This window comes from Brassica napus, chromosome C2, assembly GCF_020379485.1.
Source record: "Brassica napus cultivar Da-Ae chromosome C2, Da-Ae, whole genome shotgun sequence".
NCBI classification, from domain to species: Eukaryota; Viridiplantae; Streptophyta; class Magnoliopsida; order Brassicales; family Brassicaceae; genus Brassica; species Brassica napus.
In genome coordinates, this window is record NC_063445.1 from 55,535,652 (window position 1) to 55,556,864 (window position 21,213).

At 40.0% G+C, this 21,213-nt stretch overlaps 1 non-coding gene and 2 pseudogenes across 1 annotated transcript; all 3 read left to right on the plus strand.

Annotated features, from left to right (window-relative positions):
• The first annotated feature begins 213 nt into the window (after positions 1-213).
• The window catches only part of LOC125581988, a 25,965-nt pseudogene continuing 4,965 nt past the window's right edge, over positions 214-21,213 (plus strand).
• Positions 236-4,636, plus strand: LOC125581990 (annotated as a pseudogene).
• LOC125582722 lies at positions 19,034-19,140 on the plus strand. The gene has a single exon (XR_007320178.1). It is a non-coding gene; the product is annotated as a small nucleolar RNA R71 (small nucleolar RNA).

Genomic DNA, 21,213 nt, shown 5'->3' on the forward strand with positions numbered 1-21,213 from the left:
CTATAATTTGTTTTAACAAGACTATAACCTTTTCACAGCGTTTAAACAAAATGTTAAACTTTTATTTCATTAGACATAAGATCAAATAATTGTAATAGAAACTTGTACTATTAGGCCCTACGTACTGTCCCCTTATCTTATCAGCCAAAATGTAAGTGGCTACAATAGATTCATTCCTTATCGTGAATAAATGGCTACACGTGAATACAGCTGGTTTGTATCGTTTGGTGTTGACTAAGAATAATCAACTCTTCGTAATAGGAATAGGTCTTCAGCTGAGTTCTAACTAAAACACATTCGCATATTTTCTTACAGATCAGTTGGACGAAAAGCGATTTTCAAGAGGTGATTTTTATTTTTGGTATTTTGCATATTTAGTTCATCTCAATTGTTCATATCTTTCATAGATTAAATCTCACAAAATGGTATATATTATCTAGACTAGAATTTGCAGAAAAATATTATTAGGACTATGAACTCAAGGATCTTCTTCTAACGGTTATTGATTACTTACTTATTTCATGTTTGAGCAGGAGACTTATGGCTGAAGCACTTTTACCGTTTGCAGTCGAGAGGCTTTGGAACCTCCTTGTCCGAGAAACTGGGCGATTTCAAGGAGTTGAAGAGCAGTTCGAGGGATTAAAGAATGATGTTGAAAAATTAAGGTGTTTTCTGGAAGATGCAGAGGCCAAAAAACATACAAGTGCAACGGTAAAACGCACTATCAAAGCGATCAAAGAAATAGTTTTGGACGCAGAAGATATAGTCGAAACCTTTGTTTTAATGGAAGAACTCGGAAATAGAAGAGGCATCACGAACACTGTAAGAAGATTTTCTTGTTTTAGTTTGGAGCGCAGGGGACTTGCAATGGATATGAAAGCTGTACGTGAGAGGATCTCTAAGGAGATACACGATATGCAGAGTTATGGCGTACAACAGCAGGTCATTGTCAGAGAAAGGTGTATGCCTCCACAGGACGAACAAAGACAAACGTTTTATATCGTTGATGAAGAGCAACCTATTGTTGGGATGGAGAAAAATATTGAGCTAGTGGTTGGCTATTTGGTGGAGGAGGATAGCAGTCAAGTGGTTTCTATAACTGGGATGGGAGGTCTTGGTAAAACCACACTCGCAAGACAAGTTTATAATCATGAGACGATAAAAAGTCATTTTCTAGGAGGATTAGCGTGGGTTTGTGTTTCGCAACAGTTGGAAAGGAAGTGTGTCTGGCAGACAATCTTGCAACAACTCAGGTCAGAATGCGATGTGTCAAAGATGATGGAAGGAGAACTTCGGGAGAAGATTGTTCGAGTGTTGGAAACACAAAAGGCTTTGATTGTCATTGATGATATATGGAGAGAAGGAGACTGGGACCTAATCAAGCATGTGTTTCTGCCGAAAAAAGGTGAACATCCTTATCTTACATACGTTAGGCTGTGTTTTTAAAAACTCAAGATTTGATCATAAAACATTACAAAAACATAAATTTATTGCAGGATGAAATGTATTACTTACTTTTCTCAATGAGGAAGTGGCATTACATGCAGATAAACAATGTGCCACCTTCAAACCAGAATGCCTAACTTTTGAAGACAGTTGGGATCTTTTTCAAAGGATAGCATTTCCTATTAAAGACACAACTAGTAAGTTTTCAAGGACGGTCTACTTATTTGCAACTACATTATTTGCAAGACATGATCCTTTCTGAACATTCTTGTAACTGATGTGCAGAATTTAAGATTGAAGAAGACATGAAAGAAATCGGTATGGAGATGCTTAAACATTGTGGAGGTTTACCACTGGCTATTAAGGTGTTAGGCGGGTTGTTAGGTAAGAAATACGCATTGCATGAGTGGAAAAGGATATACGAGAGTATTAATTCTAACATGGTCGGAGGATTCGAGGACGTTTTCCATGTTTTGTGTTTGAGCTTCGAAGAGCTGCCTGTTTATTTGAAGCACTGCTTCCTATACTTAGCTCATTTTCCAGAAGATTATAAAATATCTGTGGAGAAATTGTCATATTATTGGGCTGCAGAAAGAATACCAAGGACAAGATATTATGATAGAGCGAGCATCCGAGAGGTTGCAGATGGATACATAGAAGAATTGGTTAAGAGAAACATGGTTATTTCTAAAAGAGACGTTGATACTTCAAGATTTGAAACACTTCAGTTGCATGACATGATGAGAGAAGTTTGTCTACGCAAAGCTGAAGAAGAGAATTTCGTACAAACCATTGGCACATCAACTGCAAATTCAAAATCTTCTTGTAAATCTCGCAGACTTGCTGTTGTACATTTGCCTGAAGAAACTTTTAATGTCGATACAGAGATGAAGAATCCAAGCCTTAGAAGTCTCTTGTTTATCGAGGGCAGAAGATGGAAGGCAACAAGTTTATTCTTTACAAGGCATAAGCTGATGAGAGTGTTAGATCTCTTTTGTGTCGAGTTTGAAGGAGGGAAGGTACCCTCTAGCATCGGGAAGCTCATCCACTTGAGATATCTTAGTTTTGAGTGGTCAACTGCAACTCAACTGCCTTCTTCTATGCGGAATCTGAAGAAGCTGTTCTATTTAAACCTAGCTTTCTGTGACCTCGATAAAATCTACATGCCCAACAAAATTTTGAATGAGATGCGAGAATTGACATTCTTGTGTTTGCCGAAGAGATTACATGATAAGACAAAGTTGGAATTGAGAAATCTGGTCAAACTGGAGAAGTTGAAGAATTTCTCCACAAAACATGGGAGAGTGATGGATCTAAAGGGTATGACACGGCTCAGATATCTCTGTGTCCTTATTACAGACGAGAGGTATACTATAGAAACTCTATCTTCATCTCTAAGTAAACTTTCACATTTGGAGAGTCTTACTATACATAACCACGACGGTTTTTATACTCCCACGAATGATGATGAAGAAGGATTTGTTTGGGATTTTGTTAATCTCAAACAGCTGTGGTTGGAGATATATATGCCAAGGTTACCTGATGCGCAACGCTTTCCTTCTCACCTTACAACCATTGATCTAAGTGGTTGTCGTTTGACAGAGGACCCAATGCCTATTTTAGAGAAGCTTCTTCACTTGAAAGAGATTAGGTTATGGAGTAAGTTTTTCTGTGGGAGAAGAATGGTTTGCTCAAGGGATGGGTTTCCTCAATTGGAGAAGCTAGGATTTTGGGGATTAGAGGAGTGGGAAGAGTGGATAATAGAAGAAGGCTCCATGCCCCTTCTCCATACTCTCGAAATTGAATCTTGTCCAAAGTTAAAGGAGCTTCCTGATGGGCTGCGATTCGTCACTAACTTGGGGTGTTTGAATATTGATAGTATGGGAGACGAATTCGATTTGAGATTGTCGGAAGGATACTTGCCTTATTACCTTATAACCATCTGTCTAAGTGGTTGTCATTTGACAGAGGACCCAATGCCTATTTTAGAGAAGCTTCTTCTGTTGAAAGAGGTTAGATTAAAGAGCAAGTCTTTCTGTGTGAGGAGAATGGTTTGCTCGAGGGATGGGTTTCCTCAATTGCAGAAGCTAAAATTTTCTGGATTAAAGGAGTGGGAAGAGTGGATAATAGAAGAAGGCTCTATGCCCCTTCTCCATACTCTCTCTATTCGGTCTTGCATAAAATTCAAAGAGTTTCCTGATGGGTTGCGATTCGTCACTTCCTTACACGATCTTATTGTTCGTGAATCAAGTATTAGATTGTCTGAAACCTGCTTGCCTTCTTTCCTTACAACCATACATCTACATGAATGTTGTTTGACAGAGGATCCGATGCCGATTCTAGAGAAGATGCTTCACTTGAATGAGATTACTATAGGAGAAAGATCTTTCATTGGGAGGAGAATGGTTTGCTCTAAGGGTGGGTTTCCTCAATTGCAATATCTAGAATTTTATGGATTAGAGGAGTGGGAAGAGTGGATAGTAGAAGAAGGCTCTATGTCCCTTCTCCATAATCTCAAAATTATCTCTTGTCCAAAGTTAAAGGAGATTCCTGATGGGCTGCGATTCATCACTTCTTTGAAGAGTCTGACCTTTTATAATATGGGAAAGAGATGGGAGAAGCGACTGGCGAACGGAGGCAAAGATTATTACAAATTCCAACACATCCCTTCTGTTATTATTTGATGATTGATCTTGGCAATAGTGGTCAAACAGCAGCTGAAGGAGACTATCAGGTATATATTATCTAGGAATGAACTTCTCGGCAACTTCTTTGGATTTGCATAAAATATTATTTCGTTGGAATGTCTCTGATGATATGTGTTTCACCAATTGCTTTGATATAGTGGCAAACAGAGATTTTACAACTGAAACGTACTGGCACACACGAGGAGTGGATGACGCGGTGAAGCTGTTCGACGAAGTGTCTAACTGAGGACACTTGATCTCCTGCACTGCTTTAAGTTTGTCTATAGAGATAGAGATTTATTTTGGGAAGTGAAGCTGTTCGAGGAAGGTTCTCATGTAACCTTTGTTGACTTAGAGAGGTTAAATATGTTAAGATTCTTATCTTAGTATAGAACTGCGTTCAACTAGATATTGAGATATGTATTAAGGGAGGTGAGCACTGAGCACTGAGCACCTCGCTTATTTCATTTGAAATGAATGTTTATTTTCTCACTTTTGATGAATTTGTGTGCTATGATCTTATTAGGGACTGTGCTAATGAAAACAATCCTATCAAATACAGAGTGAAATGTGTGAACATTATCTTCATCTCCTAAGTAAAAAATTCCACAGTTGCAGAATCTTACTATATATATGATCGAGTCTTGATGCTTATTAGCTTCAGAGGAAGAGAGTCCAACGATATGAACACCTAATCGAGTCTTTTGTGTGTGTTTGGAAAAGCTGCCATGTCGTCAATAAAGTGTAAAAAACGTCATCTTCCTTTTCAGATATCATCTACTCTTTGTACAACTAGAAAAGGCAGATCGTATTACTTCCTTTGAATTGCTCCTTAGACGAAACGAATCGTCCAGAGACTCGAGCTGCTTCTCCAAGTATCTCCTCAGACTTGCCTCTGCAACATTAACCAGACTCAGAGATAGGTTACTATACATGATCTTGATTCTTTCGTAGGGTAACAACAACAGAGAAATATTAAGTGCTTTCTGCTTCTGCTTCATTATATTCAAGCAGAAAAGTATGAGCTGCGACTACATGTTGCTTCTTTTCCTTCTCCTCAGGTTCCAAGTCATGAAGCTGCGACTACATATGGAGACTAAATAGACGCCACAGCGATCTGTGGTGATTTAAGTGCGGTCAGACAACGCTTGGTTCAGTGTAGGTTCAGTCTTCTGCGCCTAGATGATAGTAACTCAGCCGAACCATCCCATGGCATAACATTTGACTGTAGCTCAGAGGATAAGCCCTTGATATTCTTACCCGAGATGAACTGCATAAGTTCTAAGGAGTAGACACCAACCTGACTTGGCAACTCCAGGTTCAGTTCTTCCAGGTTTCCTTCCAAGTTATTTGTACTCATGAACCCCATATACCAAATCCTGCAGTACAGGTTCAAGTAAGCTCAAAGAAAGATGTGGAAGATACCGAGAGGATAAATCTGTGAATGCCTCAGAAACTATCTCCTCAGGTGGTGGGAAGTTTTGGTTGCCAAGCCCATCTTTCCCATGAACGAAGTCAGCCACTCGAAGCATTGTGCCGTTCTGTACAGATGAAAAGACAACAACAACAAGTTATCAAAACATCAAGGCGCATAGATATGTTGCTGAATCTCAAAACATAGAAAGAACACAAAGTAGAGACATCCCAGGAAAGTTTTATGTGTTCCTTCAGCCACAGGAATATCAGTCCGACCAGCAACTTCCAACTAGTAGTAGATCAAAACGAAATAAACGATTCTTTATATAATTTAATTTGATAATGAGATTCATAAAGAAGACTACAGCTCTGCAGAAGTTAAAAATTTCAGTGGCGTGATCACCAAGCAAGCCAGACCTAATCCTGACTTGGAGACAGAGTATCGTCCATTACTAGTCTTATAAGATGATTCCTCCTTGCACCAATGATAATTCCTCCTTGCACCAATGATGATTCCTCCTTGCACCAATATATATATATGTAAGCAAGGCGTTGTTTGTTAAGACCGCTAACTGCTGGGTACACGATTGTGCTTAATTATGGTCTATACTGTGTCTCTGAAGCAAAGACAAGTAAATCTTCCTTGACTTGTAAAATCTACTTGCATAAAGCCCTTTTCGACAATCTCTTTCATGAATGTGAGGGTGGAACCAAGGAAGACTTTTGAATACCAGATCTTCAATTTGATCGTTTTAACCACCAATTTTTAGTTGTTCAAGAAAACCCACTTGACAAACTTTACAGTGTTCACTTTAGCTTAAAAATCGGTCCTGTCCGGTCCGGTCCGGTCGAACCGAAACATGCGCTTCGAGATTTTTTAAATGTTGTTTTTTTTTTTTGGAAAAATGATTATTGACTACATGAAGTATTGGCCATCACATGGCTAACCATGCAAACTAAACTAATGTATATTTAGCTACACGAAATATATATTATGTCTTCAACTTAATGATGTTATGTAATTAACATCACAATTTTTATTTCTTTCATCCAAAAATTGATGTGGATGTCAAAAACCGTTTAAATCTCTCATTTTTATCAATTAAAATATGATATATCTGACAGTAATTTAACTAAATATGAAATTTATATAGGATTTTATATAATTTTGGGTTTTAATTATTTTAATATGTTTTGTTATTAACTCTTAATAAAATTTATGTAATTAGTTTGATTAATTGTGTGATATATCTTTATTTGATCAATTTTTATTATAAAAAATTTCATGTCAATTTACTGACTCTAACATTTTATTTGTTAAATATAAAATTAATTAAATGAATGAATTATTTATTTATATTTTTATAAATAAAAATTGCATCCATTAAAAATGTATCAAATAAGTATATATATCACTATTAATCAAACGAATTACATAAATTTTATTAAAATTTCATAAGAAAACAGATTAAAATAATTAAAACATTACATAATATCTTATATAACTTTCATATTTAATATAAATATAAATAATATAATCATATATTTTTCAAATACACTAAAATAAAAATGTTAAACATTACTTATGAAGAAAATGTTAAAACATATTGATTTTCTAAATTAGATTTTGTTAAAAATATTCTTACGCTTTTACAACGTGGCTTAAAATATCATTCAGTTAAATTATAGTCGGGTCAGTCATATTTTTATTGATAAAACGAGATATATAAACGGTCTCTAACATCTACATTATTTTTCAGATGAACGAAATTAAATTCGTGATGTTAACTACATAACATCATTAAATTGAGAGATGTAGTCATGCATAAGATATACTTCGCGTAACTAGGTATACATTATTTTAGTTTGCATGGTTAGCTATGTGATGGCCAATACATCATATAGTCAGCAATCATTTTTTTTTTTTTTTATGATGCTGAATCATGTATGTAGTGATAGAAGCCTATTAAAGGAGGAAGAATCGAAATACTGGACATTAGCACGAAGACCAAATTCAATTTAAATTTGCTTGCTTTAGATTAAACTGTTTCTTACTTACTAATGAGTTGATTCCATTCCACGAAAGATTTTTTTTTTGAATGAAAGTAAAATTATAATCAAACAAAAACTGTGTTACATTTTGTGCTTCTGTTTTTACTTATGAACTCATAAGGCAATAAAAATAAAAGATTCTAACCACCCATTACGATGGTGTTAGATCTTCTCTCGTGCCAAACCAAGTACGCAGACTTCTGTCCAAGTAGGCGTGGCCTCTTGCTCTGACTGCAAGCAGATGCAATCTGATCGTTTTATCAACGAGTTTGCTCAGAGTAATGGCATCCTTTGGTTCTTCACCATGTCTCCTCGAGTTTCTTTCCCTCCAGATACTGTGAACTGCCGCCTGCAGGGAGTATCTGATAAGGAACAATTCTGTGGCACGATAGGTCGAGCCAGACATTATAGTGATAATGGTATTCCAGTCTGTGGTAAAGCCATCTTTGAGAAGCCCTTGTACCAATGATTTCCAAACCTTAGATGAGTAGGTACATTGGAAAAAGAGATGATGGCAAGTCTCTTGCACTTCATGACATAGAGTACACTCTGCGTTTATGGTAGCATTCCAAGCTTGCATTTTATCTCCTGTTTGCAACCTGTTCTTTATTGCAATCCAGATCATAAATGAGTATTTCGGGGTGGACTCGGGGAACCATATGCCTCTGCTCCAAGGACAGATATATTGCCTCGTCCTCAGCTGATGCCATGTCTTTTTAGTGGAGAATCTGTTTCCAAATTTTCCTTCTTCGCTTCTCCATAACGGGACATCATCCATGTCCCTTAACCCTCCAATGCGCAATGTATTTATCTCTTCCTCTATATCATTTAGAATGCTCTCTCTATGTCTTCGCCTCCTGCGATTTGAGAGGACATCTGCCATCGTAGCATTTTCCACAATACCAAGCGCTATTTTACCTCTATCACCTACGGCTTCCTTTAGGCAACCAATCTGCGACCAGACGTCATACCAAAAGGATGTATGGTTCCCATTTCTGACATCTATACGCAGAAATTGCCTTGCTATGTCTCTCATTCGTAGAATCTTCTTCCATATCCAAGACCCCAAATTTGTCTTAACTGAGATCGACCAGAAAGACCCTTTCCTTATCAAATAACAATGTATCCACTTGACCCACAAGGAGGATCTAGCAGATGATATTCTCCAGATTAGCTTCAGGCAGTGGACTTTGTTTATCTCCTTTAAAGACCTGATTCCCAAGCCTCCTTCATGCTTTGGTAAGCAAATGTCTTGCCAGCTCACTTTTGCTTTTGTAGGTTTTAAAACAGGGCCTGACCAGAGAAAGGCTGCGCATAGACTTTCTATTTCCTTCAAACAACTACCTGGTAGTCGAAAAGCCGCTAGCCAGAAGTTTGCTAGACTCATGATTACCGAGTTGATCAGCTGAAGCCGCCCTGCATGGGAAAGGAAACGACCAGTCCACGAGCTCATGCGCTTTCTAATCTTTTCCACCAATGGCATGTAGTCACTTACTGTCATTTTCTTTGTGAGGAGGGGAAGACCTAAGTAGCGGACTTGAAGCTGTCCTGAGGCGAAGGGAAAGCTTGCGAGGGTCTCTGCTTCTTGTTCCACTGTTGAACCTGCCATGTAGAGAACCGTTTTCTCCAAGTTGATTTTCAGACCCGATATCACTTCAAAGTCTGCAAAGATCCTAAGAATACCTGCAATAGACCTTCGTGTGCCATCAGTGAAGACAAGCAGATCATCAGCAAAGCATAAATGTGTCAAGAGGATGTTCCGACATCTCGGATGGTACCGTATTTCTTTTCTTTCTACCGCCTTGTCAAGCATATTTGACAATACATTCATGCATATGACAAAGAGGTATGGCGATAGTGCACAACCCTGCCTCAGCCCCCTCTTGCTTTGAAAGAAACCCGCAAGTTCCCCATTTACTTGTACTGAAAACGAAGGCGTGCATACACATAGCTCAATCCAAGGGTATCCACGAAAGATTTGCTTCTCAAATACTAACATATCATAAACTTGGGGGTAGAGTGCAATTGAGATATAAACTTAATGTTGATGAGAGACACTGATACATCCATCATCTTTGTTATTTTCAACTTCACATTCTTCTCTTATTATGTGTACAGTGTACATGATTAGATATTTAGTAGAAGTGTAGGACCGTTTTCGTATAAGTACCACATAGATGACCAATATGGATGTAGTAGCTTTCAGTCAAAAATACAGTTCTTAACAAACAATACTAACTCAATATTGAATTAGTGTATGCCTTTCACAATTCTTTTGTTTTTCAATCGATTACAGAAGAAGACTACAGAAGTTGAAAATTTCAGTGGCTTGATCACCAAGCAAGGCAGACCTAAGGTAGACAAGTATTGTAGCCCAAAGCCTGACTTGGGGACAGACTATCGTCCAGTATGACAGCTATTAATGCATTCAGGGCTTAAGATAAGATGCTCAGAAGATGACAGAGGTTAATAAGGTTCACCTCTATTAATCCGAAACAATGCAACAAAGAAACGTGTCCTTCCTTGTTTCCGTTGAAAGTCGACTCTAACAACCTCCTCTTGCCACTCTTCTTCTGACACGTGGTCTTTGTATCAGAAGAGTTTACTTCCTGCATCTCATCAGCTAACCTTGTCCAAAATTTAATCAGTAAGGTGAGACATTCTTTCCACGTAGAACTACCAGGGATATGCACATAGGGACACATTTGGAGGTAAAACTAAGATGAAATGCCGTTTCATGATCTCCAGAGACTGTAAAGGTTCCAAAACCCTGATATATACTCTAGACTTGGAAACTCTATCCACTTCCAAAATCAATATCTCTTCTACTTTCCAGTGTATCTAACAAATTCATAATGTATATTGTCTGTAGACATCTTGCCAGGAAATGTGTGAATTCTCCGTGAAGACGCCAGTGAGTTTCTACCATATTGGCCAAAGCTTCCAAGTTCATCTTATTGATGTGGGCATGGACTTCATTGTTGGAGCTATCAAAGTTTAAGCCTATCAATCCCGGAATATTTTTGAAATCTAGTAAGCATCTTTTTGGATGCAAAAATGTTTTTTTGGTTTGAATAAATTTATCATTCATACAAATTTTTTTTTTTTTTTGGAAATCCAAGGATATGCGAGACTCTACTGCATTCCTGCTTAAGGATGTTATACATTTTTGATAACCAAACGAAAGAACCATGTTGCATTAATGAGATTCTTCCAAGCAAATGCTTTCGAGAACTTACATCCATGTGCTCAAGTGCAGGACCTCTTGCTATATTGCAGCACCTAAATCCCAAATAGAACCACGCCCCTTTTTGGTTAGAACAAGGCATTGATCAAAACGCCAGCTGCAGATCGCCTGCAACTGCAGCTTCTCTAGACTCTAGCAATAGCTTCTTCAACAGATGATATCTCTTCTGAAGAATTCAACCCTAGAAGTTTTGCAACCTCAATTAGCTCTTCAACGTGAAGATAATCCCCAGGATGCTGATGTCTCGAGTTTTAACCCGATTATCTAACTGCAAGTGCACAGTAAAATACGCAGTAGTAATACGGGATCGAATCCACAGGGACCGATGATCACACGTAGAGTTGCAGACAAGTTAATAGCTACAGCGAAACAAGATATATTTTTGTTGGTTTTTATTTAATTTTCTCTAGTGTCACAAAGCATAAACAAGTTGTAAAAAGATGATTTAAACGATTTGAAAACTATTTTAAAACAAACGTTGGGCATTGGGAATTCTCAGGGATTTCTTTTTAATCAAGATACAATTAATGGCAGACATAGGGATATATTAAGAACCGTCTAGAACTCAAACACGATATTAGAATTAACCTACTTCCGTAGCGCTAATTCTCTATGTTATAGAAATCTCCACACTAACTTCCGCTGAGTTTCAATTTCTAAACAAGCATTAAGAACAGGTTCAATATGTTCACAAAGCGCAATAACATCAACTTCCGAGGGTTAAGGACACTTTGCTCATCTAAAGTATTTTCGAAAGTTCAAACAATCACTTTCGGTGCATCAAACAATCTAATATCATGAACTAAGTGATCAATTCAGTTCAAGCAGTAAGAAACCCATTAGATGAAGAACCAAAACGTAATCCCTTAGTCTACACACATTTTATGGATCAAAACATCAAGAAATCCCCTATGAGAACCCCTAAACCCAACTAGATGACTACTCACACATAACTAAGCAAGAACAAAACGATTTTGATGAAGAAAGCATGATAAGATTGTATTAAAACAGAGTAAAGGTTCAGAAGATCTTCTCCAAATGGTTTTGAGATGAACTCCTTTACAAATCTTCACAAATCACACCAAAACAAGTACAAAACACTCAAATCTCTCTCTAGAACTTGTAAGTCTCCTTCTTGGTCGCCCCTGGTCTTTTCTGAGTCTCAAAGGTCGAGTCTTTTTCTGAATTATTGAGGGGAGTGGGTAAAAAGGAGTGAAAAGCTCGTTTGTGCGTGTGGAGCCCGTAGAGCCTGAGATCGGTCGATCCACATGGCCCGGATCGGTCGATCTCGTGTATGAAAGCCTGGGATCGGTCGATCCAGGTGGCCCGGATCGGTCGATCTCGTGCTCTGTGCGATCAATACTCCATTCGGTCCATTGTTCGGTCCATCTTGCTTCTGAATAAATCCCGAATGCGTTCTTTTCTTTCAAGCTATCTAGTAACCTGCATATTACACTTAAGAACACCAAAACGCATCAAATAGACCAAAACATTAATTAAAACCGACCTTTTAATTGCTCCAAAACGAGTTTAAAACCGTTAAAAACACGGAATATCAACTCCCCCAGACTTGAATCTTTGCTTGTCCTCAAGTAAAGAGGATTAAAATTTGGGAGCTCACTAACCCTCAGTAGACCTTACCTTGTGATTTCGCTAACCACTTAACTCAGACACTGTCAAGGCATTCATTCCAAATCCCCACCAAGACCGCGCAAACCTTTCCATATTTCAGACCTGCAAGTCTCAGTTTCAAGTAATCAACTCTTTACATTCATTAAAAAGGCGTGACCTTTCCACCAAAGATATCTCCATCAGGTATAACGGGCTCGGTGTATGGGAGGCTGTTTTAGTGTTTAATTAGGTGAGGCTCAAGTGTTTGTGGGTATCAGCGATAACAAAAAATGCAAAACATTATGCAAAATCGCTGGAGAGACCGAGTATATTGATAACCATGTTTTCGAACTGCTCAAGTCTCAAATGATCAAAACCCAACAAATCTCAAACTCTAACCCCAAATTTAAACAAAGCATCATCTCTAGTACATAAAATAAAAATAAAATGTCTAAATCAAATATACTGAATGAGATATAAACATGAACTTTTTTTTTTTTTGGACCGATTACTTGCAAATGTTTTGTGGTAATCGATCGAATCATATCTTTTTTTTTTTTTTTTTTTTTTTTTTTTTTTTTTACGAAAAATTATACAAACCGAAATCGAATATATACACTGCGATGCAATCACACACTTACAACACCCAATTTTTCTATTTACACCTCTAGACACACAGGTCCGTGTCTAACCACCTAAATGTTCCGATCCTACCTAAGCAGTCGGATGAACCATGTCTACCCTAATCTCTCCATTGTTTTTGCACATGTATGCACATATGATCAGTGTGTAAGAATGCATGGAGACGAAATAAAAGGGTAAGGTGTAGGTGTGGTACCAAACTATTGATGAGTCTGGCCATTCAGGATTATTAAAGAGTGGTAGAATGTGGTAAAGAAAATCCTGAATGTGTATATGGTGTACCGTTTCCTGATGTTGATTCCTGGTCAAAAGAAATTAAATTCATTAATGGTCAAAAATAGTTGAGTCGATTACAATTCACCAAGACTTGATAAAAGATTTAAGGAGAGGTTGCTTGGTCAAGTGGTTCCTCGGTTTGTCTGCGCTAACAGTCCTGAAAAATGGTCAATATGAAATGTAATGCACAACACACAAGGAAATAGTCTAATAATCATCACAGGGTCTGAGAAAAATACGTAGAGAGTTTTTAAAACACAAAGAAAATAAAAGAAATAAAAGCAATATGGTACATAAGTAGCATCCTCCCCCAGACTTACTTCACACTGTCTCGGTGTGAAAATAATTCCAAGAGAGATTACCGATCAGGCGTTGCGGTCAGTGCGCCTCTTGGAGCGCCTCTCCAAGGCTCCATCATCATCAGAGTCCTCCGCTGCCTCAGGTCCAGCAGCGGTGTCGTGGGCGCCTTAGATCGACCGATCCATACTCATAGGATCGACCGATCTCTTACATGGATCGACCGCTCTTCTTCCTTAGGATCGATCGATCTCTGCCTGATCGTGATACATGCCTGAAAATCATCTAAAAACACAACCAAAAATTAATTCACACAAGACAATATAATCACAAAAGAGAAAGAAAATCAAACCATGTGGGTTGCCTCTCACTCAGCGCTTGTTTAAAGTCGCGAGCCTGACTATTTTGTTGTCCTTAGGCGAGATCAGGTTCCGATAAAGGAATGTTGGTTCCTTCTTCGGGTTTTGCATCTGTGAAGTAAGGTTTTAGCCTGTGCCCATTGACTGTGAACTTCCTCCCATTGTCTTCGAAGACAACAGCTCCATAAGGTCTAACCTCTGTGATGGTGAAAGGTCCGGACCAACGAGACTTAAGCTTTCCAGGAAATAGCTTGAGTCTAGAGTTGAACAGAAGGACTTTGTCTCCAGCAGCGAAGTCTCTCGGGATTATCTTTCTGTCATGCCACGCCTTAGTTCTTTCCTTGTAGATTTTGGTGTTCTCATAGGCGTTCAACCGAATCTCGTCCAGCTCGTTCAACTGAACCATCCTCCTTTCTGCTGCGGTTTTAATCTCGAAGTTCATCAACTTTGTTGCCCAGAAACCACTGTACTCCAATTCCACAGGTAGGTGACAAGACTTTCCATAGACCAGATTAAAAGGAGTGGTGCCCAAGGGAGTCTTGTAGGCGGTTCTATACGCCCATAAGGCGTCATCAAGCTTCACAGCCCAATCTTTCCTTGTTTTGCCTACAACCTTCTCCAAAATCCCCTTGATTTCTCGGTTCGATATTTCAACCTGCCCACTTGTTTGAGGATGATAAGGTGTAGCTACCTTATGCTTTACTCCATGTTTCTTTAGCAGTTTATCGAACGTCTTGTTGATGAAGTGAGAGCCTCCATCACTAATAACCACTCGCGGGATCCCGAATCTTGGAAAAATGATTGTCTTGAACATTTTCTTGACAACACTAGAGTCATTTGTCTTGCTGGCTACTGCTTCCACCCACTTGGAGACATAATCAACCGCAACCAGGATGTACTCATTTCCATAAGAAGATGGGAAAGGGCCCATAAAATCAATTCCCCATACATCAAAAACTTCAACTTCAAGGATGAAATTTTGGGGCATCTCATTTCTCTTACTGATGTTGCCCTTCCGCTGACATGCATCACACTTTGAGACAAACTCATGGGCGTCTCTGAAAAGTGTAGGCCACCAGTAACCAGCCTGCAGGACCTTAGAAACCGTCTTGAATGTTGCAAAATGGCCTGCGTATTCTGAACTGTGGCAGTGGAAAAGAATCCCTTGCATCTCATTCTCCAGAACACATCTCCTGAATAAACCATCTGAGCATCTTTTGTAGAGGAAGGGATCATCCCAGTAGTAGTGGTTCACATCTCTCATGAACTTCTTCCTCTCATACCCCTTCAGGTTCGGTGGTTCAATTCCAGCACATAGGTAGTTTGCAAAGTCTGCAAACCATGGGAGATCATCTTGAATTTATCTCATGACACAGCAATCAGTCTGATCCAAATACTCATCCTCCAGCAAGGTGATCACATAGACATTCTCCTCGGGTAATGTATCATCCAGTGGTGTTTCAGCTTCCACTCTCATTCGGGAAAGATGATCTGCCACTCCATTTTCTGCTCCTCTCTTGTCTCTGATCTCAATATCAAACTCCTGTAGGAGTAAGATCCACCTTAAGAGTCTCGGTTTAGCATCTTTTTTCGTCATCAAGTACTTCAAGGCTGCATGGTCTGTGTGCACAATTACTTTCGAGCCCACCAAATAGGACCTGAACTTCTCGAAAGCATAAACTACTGCCAGCAACTCCTTCTCAGTGGTAGCATACTTGATTTGAGCATCATCAAGCGTTCGGCTGGCATAATAGATCACATGGAGTTTCTTGTCTTTTCTCTGCCCCAAAACAGCTCCAATCGCGTAATCACTTGCGTCACACATTATTTCAAATGGCAAGTCCCAATCTGGTGGCTGCACAATGGGAGCACTGACTAGAGACTTCTTGAGAATCTGAAACGCAGCGAGGCAGTCAGCATCAAAAACAAACTTCGCTTCTTTGCACAGCAGACGGGTGAGTGGCCTCGCTATCATAGAGAAGTCTTTGATAAACCTCCTGTAGAAACCGGCATGTCCCAGAAAACTCCGAATATCCCTCACTGTCCTGGGAGGCTGTAGGCTGGTCATAACTTCAATCTTTGCTTTGTCAACCTCGATACCCTGCTCTGATATCCTGTGACCCAAAACAATGCCATCTTTCACCATGAAATGACACTTCTCCCAATTTAGCACCAAGTTCTTTTCCTCACATCTTTCCAGCACCTTGCACAGATTAGCAAGGCAGTCGCTAAATGAAGAACCGTAGACTGAGAAATCGTCCATAAAAACCTCCATAATGTCCTCAATAAGATCAGTAAAGATCGACATCATGCATCTCTGGAAAGTGGCAGGAGCATTGCACAATCCGAAAGGCATTCTCCTGTAGGCAAAAGTACCGTATGGGCAGGTGAATGTCGTCTTCTCTTGGTCGTCTGGATGAATGGGTATCTGAGAGAACCCGGAGTAGCCATCGAGAAAACAGTAGTAGGGGTGGTTGGCTAGTCTTTCCAGCATCTGGTCAATGAAAGGAAGTGGGAAGTGGTCCTTCCTTGTGGCTGAGTTTAGCTTCCTGTAGTCAATGCACATCCTATGCCCTGTGACTGTTCTGGTAGGAATCAGCTCATCCTTCTCATTTGTGATGACAGTGATGCCACCCTTCTTAGGAACCACATGAACCGGGCTCACCCAAGTGCTGTCTGAAATTGGGTAGATCACCCCTGCACTCAACAGCTTTAGAATCTCCTTTTTCACAACTTCCATCAGTTTGGGATTCAGTCTTCGCTGGTGCTCTATGGACGTCTTTGACTCATCCTCCAAGTGAATCTTGTGCATGCAAAGATCTGGAGAAATACCTGTAATATCATCCAAAGAGTACCCCAATGCTTTTCTATACTTTCGCAATTTTGAAAGAAGCAAAGCGGTCTCCACATTATTCAGGTTAGCACAAATAATAACAGGATATGTGGAATTCGGTCCCAAGAATGCATACCTCAGCCCAGCTGGGAGGGCTTTAAGTTCCACCTTTGGAGCATTCTCCTCACTCCAATCTGGTTGGGAGGATGACGGTTTGACGGTTTTATCGGTGCCTGAGTCTTCAAGGCTGACATAGGCGACATGCTTCTCAATCGGTGGGGCTGAATCCAAAATCTCAGAAAATCCAACCACTTCTTGGTTCATGAACCCGAACTCACTCTCCCTTTGGGTCAATGCGACTTGTAGAGGATCATCAGTGTGCAACTCTTCATCCATTTCCTCCACCAGTTCAGTCAATGTATCAACCCAGAAAGTCTGTCCATCAATAGTCGGATTTTTCAGCACCTTCTCCACATTGTATCTCATCGCCATGTCTCCTAGACGTAAGTCTATATGCCCATTCTGTACATCAATCATGGCTCCAGCAGTAGCTAAAAACGGTCTGCCCAAAATGAGAGGATCTTTAGGTTCCTCTTCCAGCTCCAGAACTACAAAATCGGTAAGCACGTATCCCTTTCCAACACCAACAGGGATGTTCTCTAGTACACCGACTGGTCTTCGCACTGATCGGTCAGCAAGGACCAAGGAGATCCTTGTAGGTTTGTAGTTCGTCATGCCTAGCCTCTCAGAGACAGAGAAAGGCATTAGGCTCACTCCTGAACCCAGATCGCAGAGACTCTTCTCAAAAGTAAGTGATCCAATGCGGCATGGTAGAACAAATGCTCCGGGATCTTCACGCTTTTTAGGCATGACATTTTGTAGAACTGCGCTACACTCCTCATTGAGCATCAACACACCCCGCTCTAGGCTCATCTTATCGGTAAGAATCTCCTTCATGTACCTTTTAAGAGAAGGTACCATCTTCACCGCTTCAACAAATGGCAATCTCACATGTAACTCCCCAACAAGGTTCTTTAGCTTCTCGTACTCACGTTCTTTGATCTTCTGCCTTGGTCTGGATGGGTATGGAGCCTTAGGAACATAAGCAGGAGGCGCCACATACACCTCTTCAGGTTCAGAGGAATTTGGCTTCGTCGACACGGGATCGGTCGATCCAGATGGACCGGATCGGTCGATCTCCTTCCCCTTGGATCGGTCGATCTGTTCTTGAGATCGGTCGATCTCTTTCTCTTTCGATTCCTCAATCGTTTTTCCACTCCTAAGTGTTATAGCATTCACAAACTCCTTGGGATTCGTCTCTGACTTCCCTGGTAGAAATCCAGGTGCTGTTCTGCTGCTGGAGGCGGTTTGAGCAACTTGCTTTTCCAAAACTTTCAAATGGGTGTTCAAAGCTTCGAACTTCCCATTAAGCTCTCCATACATGTTATCCACCTTGGTGTTTATCTCTGCAGTGCTATTCTTCTGACCTTCTAGCACCATTTGCAGCATCTTCTTAATTTCGTTATCCTGAGAAGGCTGTGACGAAGAGGCATTTCCTTGATTCTGATAGTTGTTGTACTGCTGCCTTTGCTGAAATCCTGAGTTGCCCGAGTTGTTCCCCTGATATTGATTTCTGTTCTGAAATCCTTGGTTGAACACACTCTGGTTCTGATTCTGGTTCTGCCTGTTTCCTGCCTGAGGGTAGGACTGATGTTGTGGATTCTCCACATTGTTGCTCCGGTAAGACAGATTATTTTGCTGATTTTGATTCCACCCAAGGTTCTGATTGTAGCCTCTGTTGTAGTTTCCTTGACCACCAATGTAGTTCACATCAGCCTGCATATCATGTGAATCATCACCAACAGCTTCTTGTGAGGAACGATAGCCTTGCTCCTCCACAAATTTCACAGATTTCTGATCTCTCTTGAGAAGCATCTCAATCTTGGCATTCAGCTCATCTATCTTCTTGGATTCATAACCAACACCCTTCTGGCTGGTGTCAAACCTTGACTTGCGGTTTGCTTTGCTGGATGACAGGTTGTTCAGCAAGGTGTAAGCTTCTTCAACAGTCTTGGTCATGAAATCACCATTACTTGCTGTGTCCATGGCATCTTGACTCTCTTCATGAACTCCATTATAGAAAATGTTCAGCAAACTCACATCAGTGTAGCCATGGTGAGGGCAGTCCTGTGTGTACTCCTTGAAACGCTCCCAAGCCTCATGAAAGCTTTCTGAATCAAGCTGCTGAAAGCTTCCAATTCTGCTTCTCAGATATGTGGACCTTGACTTGGTGAAGAAATGCTGTAGAAAAGCAGCTCTTGTCTCTTCCCATGTAGTAAGAGATCCTGGAGGGATGGACTTTAACCATCTGATAGCTTTATCAGCTAAGGAAAACGGGAACAACCTGCATTTCAAAGCGCCTTGAGGAACTCCATTATGTCTGCTGGTGTCACAGACTCGCTCAAAATGCTCCAAGTGATACATCGGGTCCTCAGACGGGTTTCCATGAAACGGATTTTTCTCCACCAAATTAATGAGACCAGTCTTGATCTCAAAGTCTCTTCTCTCAATGGGAGGTGGGCGAATCCCAGAACGATCGGCATAGAATGCATCTGGTGTATCATAATGTGCAAGCGTCATCCTAGGCATGCCATAGTCTCCAGCCTGTTGTCTTGCAGCTACACCAGCCTGCTGATTATCACCAGCATTGTTGCCTTCTCGTTCATTTACAGGAATTGGATTTTGCGGGTTGTCCTGAAATTGGTCTTCTTGGTGTTCAGCCATTTCAACCTCTTCAGCGGACTCAAGTCTTTTCTTTTTCACTTGTCTCTCTAGGCGGCCGAGCTCTAACTCCAAAGGTATTAAATTCGATGATCCTTTGCTTCTAGTATGAAATCCGCTCATTCACCTGAAAACACAAACAGAAAGAGAAAGACAGAAACATTAGACAAAATAAAAAAATGCTATAGTCTTAAACTGATCATTAACTCTAGGGTGACCAAATGGTCCCCGGCAACGGCGCCAAAAACTTGATGTCTCGAGTTTTAACCCGATTATCTAACTGCAAGTGCACAGTAAAGTACGCAGTAGTAATACGGGATCGAATCCACAGGGACCGATGATCACACGTAGAGTTGCAGACAAGTTAATAGCTACAGCGAATCAAGATATATTTTTGATGGTTTTTATTTAATTTTCTCTAGTGTCACAAAGCATAAACAAGTTGTAAAAAGATGATTTAAACGATTTGAAAACTATTTTAAAACAAACGTTGGGCATTGGGAATTCTCAGGGATTTCTTTTTAATCAAGATACAATTAATGGCAGACACAGGGATATATTAAGAACCGTCTAGAACTCAAACACGATATTAGAATTAACCTACTTCCGTAGCGCTAATTCTCTATGTTATAGAAATCTCCACACTAACTTCCGCTGAGTTTCAATTTCTAAACAAGCATTAAGAACAGGTTCAATATGTTCACAAAGCGCAATAACATCAACTTCCGAGGGTTAAGGACACTTTGCTCATCTAAAGTATTTTCGGAAGTTCAAACAATCACTTTCGGTGCATCAAACAATCTGAAATCATGAACTAAGTGATCAATTCAGTTCAAGCAGTAAGAAATCCATTAGATGAAGAACCAAAACGTAATCCCTTAGTCTACACACGTTTTATGGATCAAAACATCAAGAAATCCCCTATGAGAACCCCTAAACCCAACTAGATGACTACTCACACATAACTAAGCAAGAACAAAACGATTTTGATGAAGAAAACATGATAAGATTGTATTAAAACAGAGTAAAGGTTCAGAAGATCTTCTCCAAATGGTTTTGAGATGAACTCCTTTACAAATCTTCACAAATCACACCAAACAAGTACAAAACACTCAAATCTCTCTCTAGAACTTGTAAATCTCCTTCTTGGTCGCCCCTGGTCTTTTCTGAGTCTCAAAGGTCGAGTTCTTTTCTGAATTATTGAGGGGAGTGGGTAAAAAGGAGTGAAAAGCTCGTTTGTGCGTGTGGAGCCCGTAGCGCCTGAGATCGGTCGATCCACATGGCCCGGATCGGTCGATCTCGTGTATGAAAGCCTGGATCGGTCGATCCAGGTGGCCGGATCGGTCGATCTCGTGCTCTGTGCGATCAATACTTCATTCGGTCCATTGTTCGGTCCATCTTGCTTCTGAATAAATCCCGAATGCGTTCTTTTCTTTCAAGCTATCTAGTAACCTGCATATTACACTTAAGAACACCAAAACGCATCAAATAGACCAAAACATTAATTAAAACCGACCATTTAATTGCTCCAAAACGAGTTTAAAACCGTTAAAAACACGGAATATC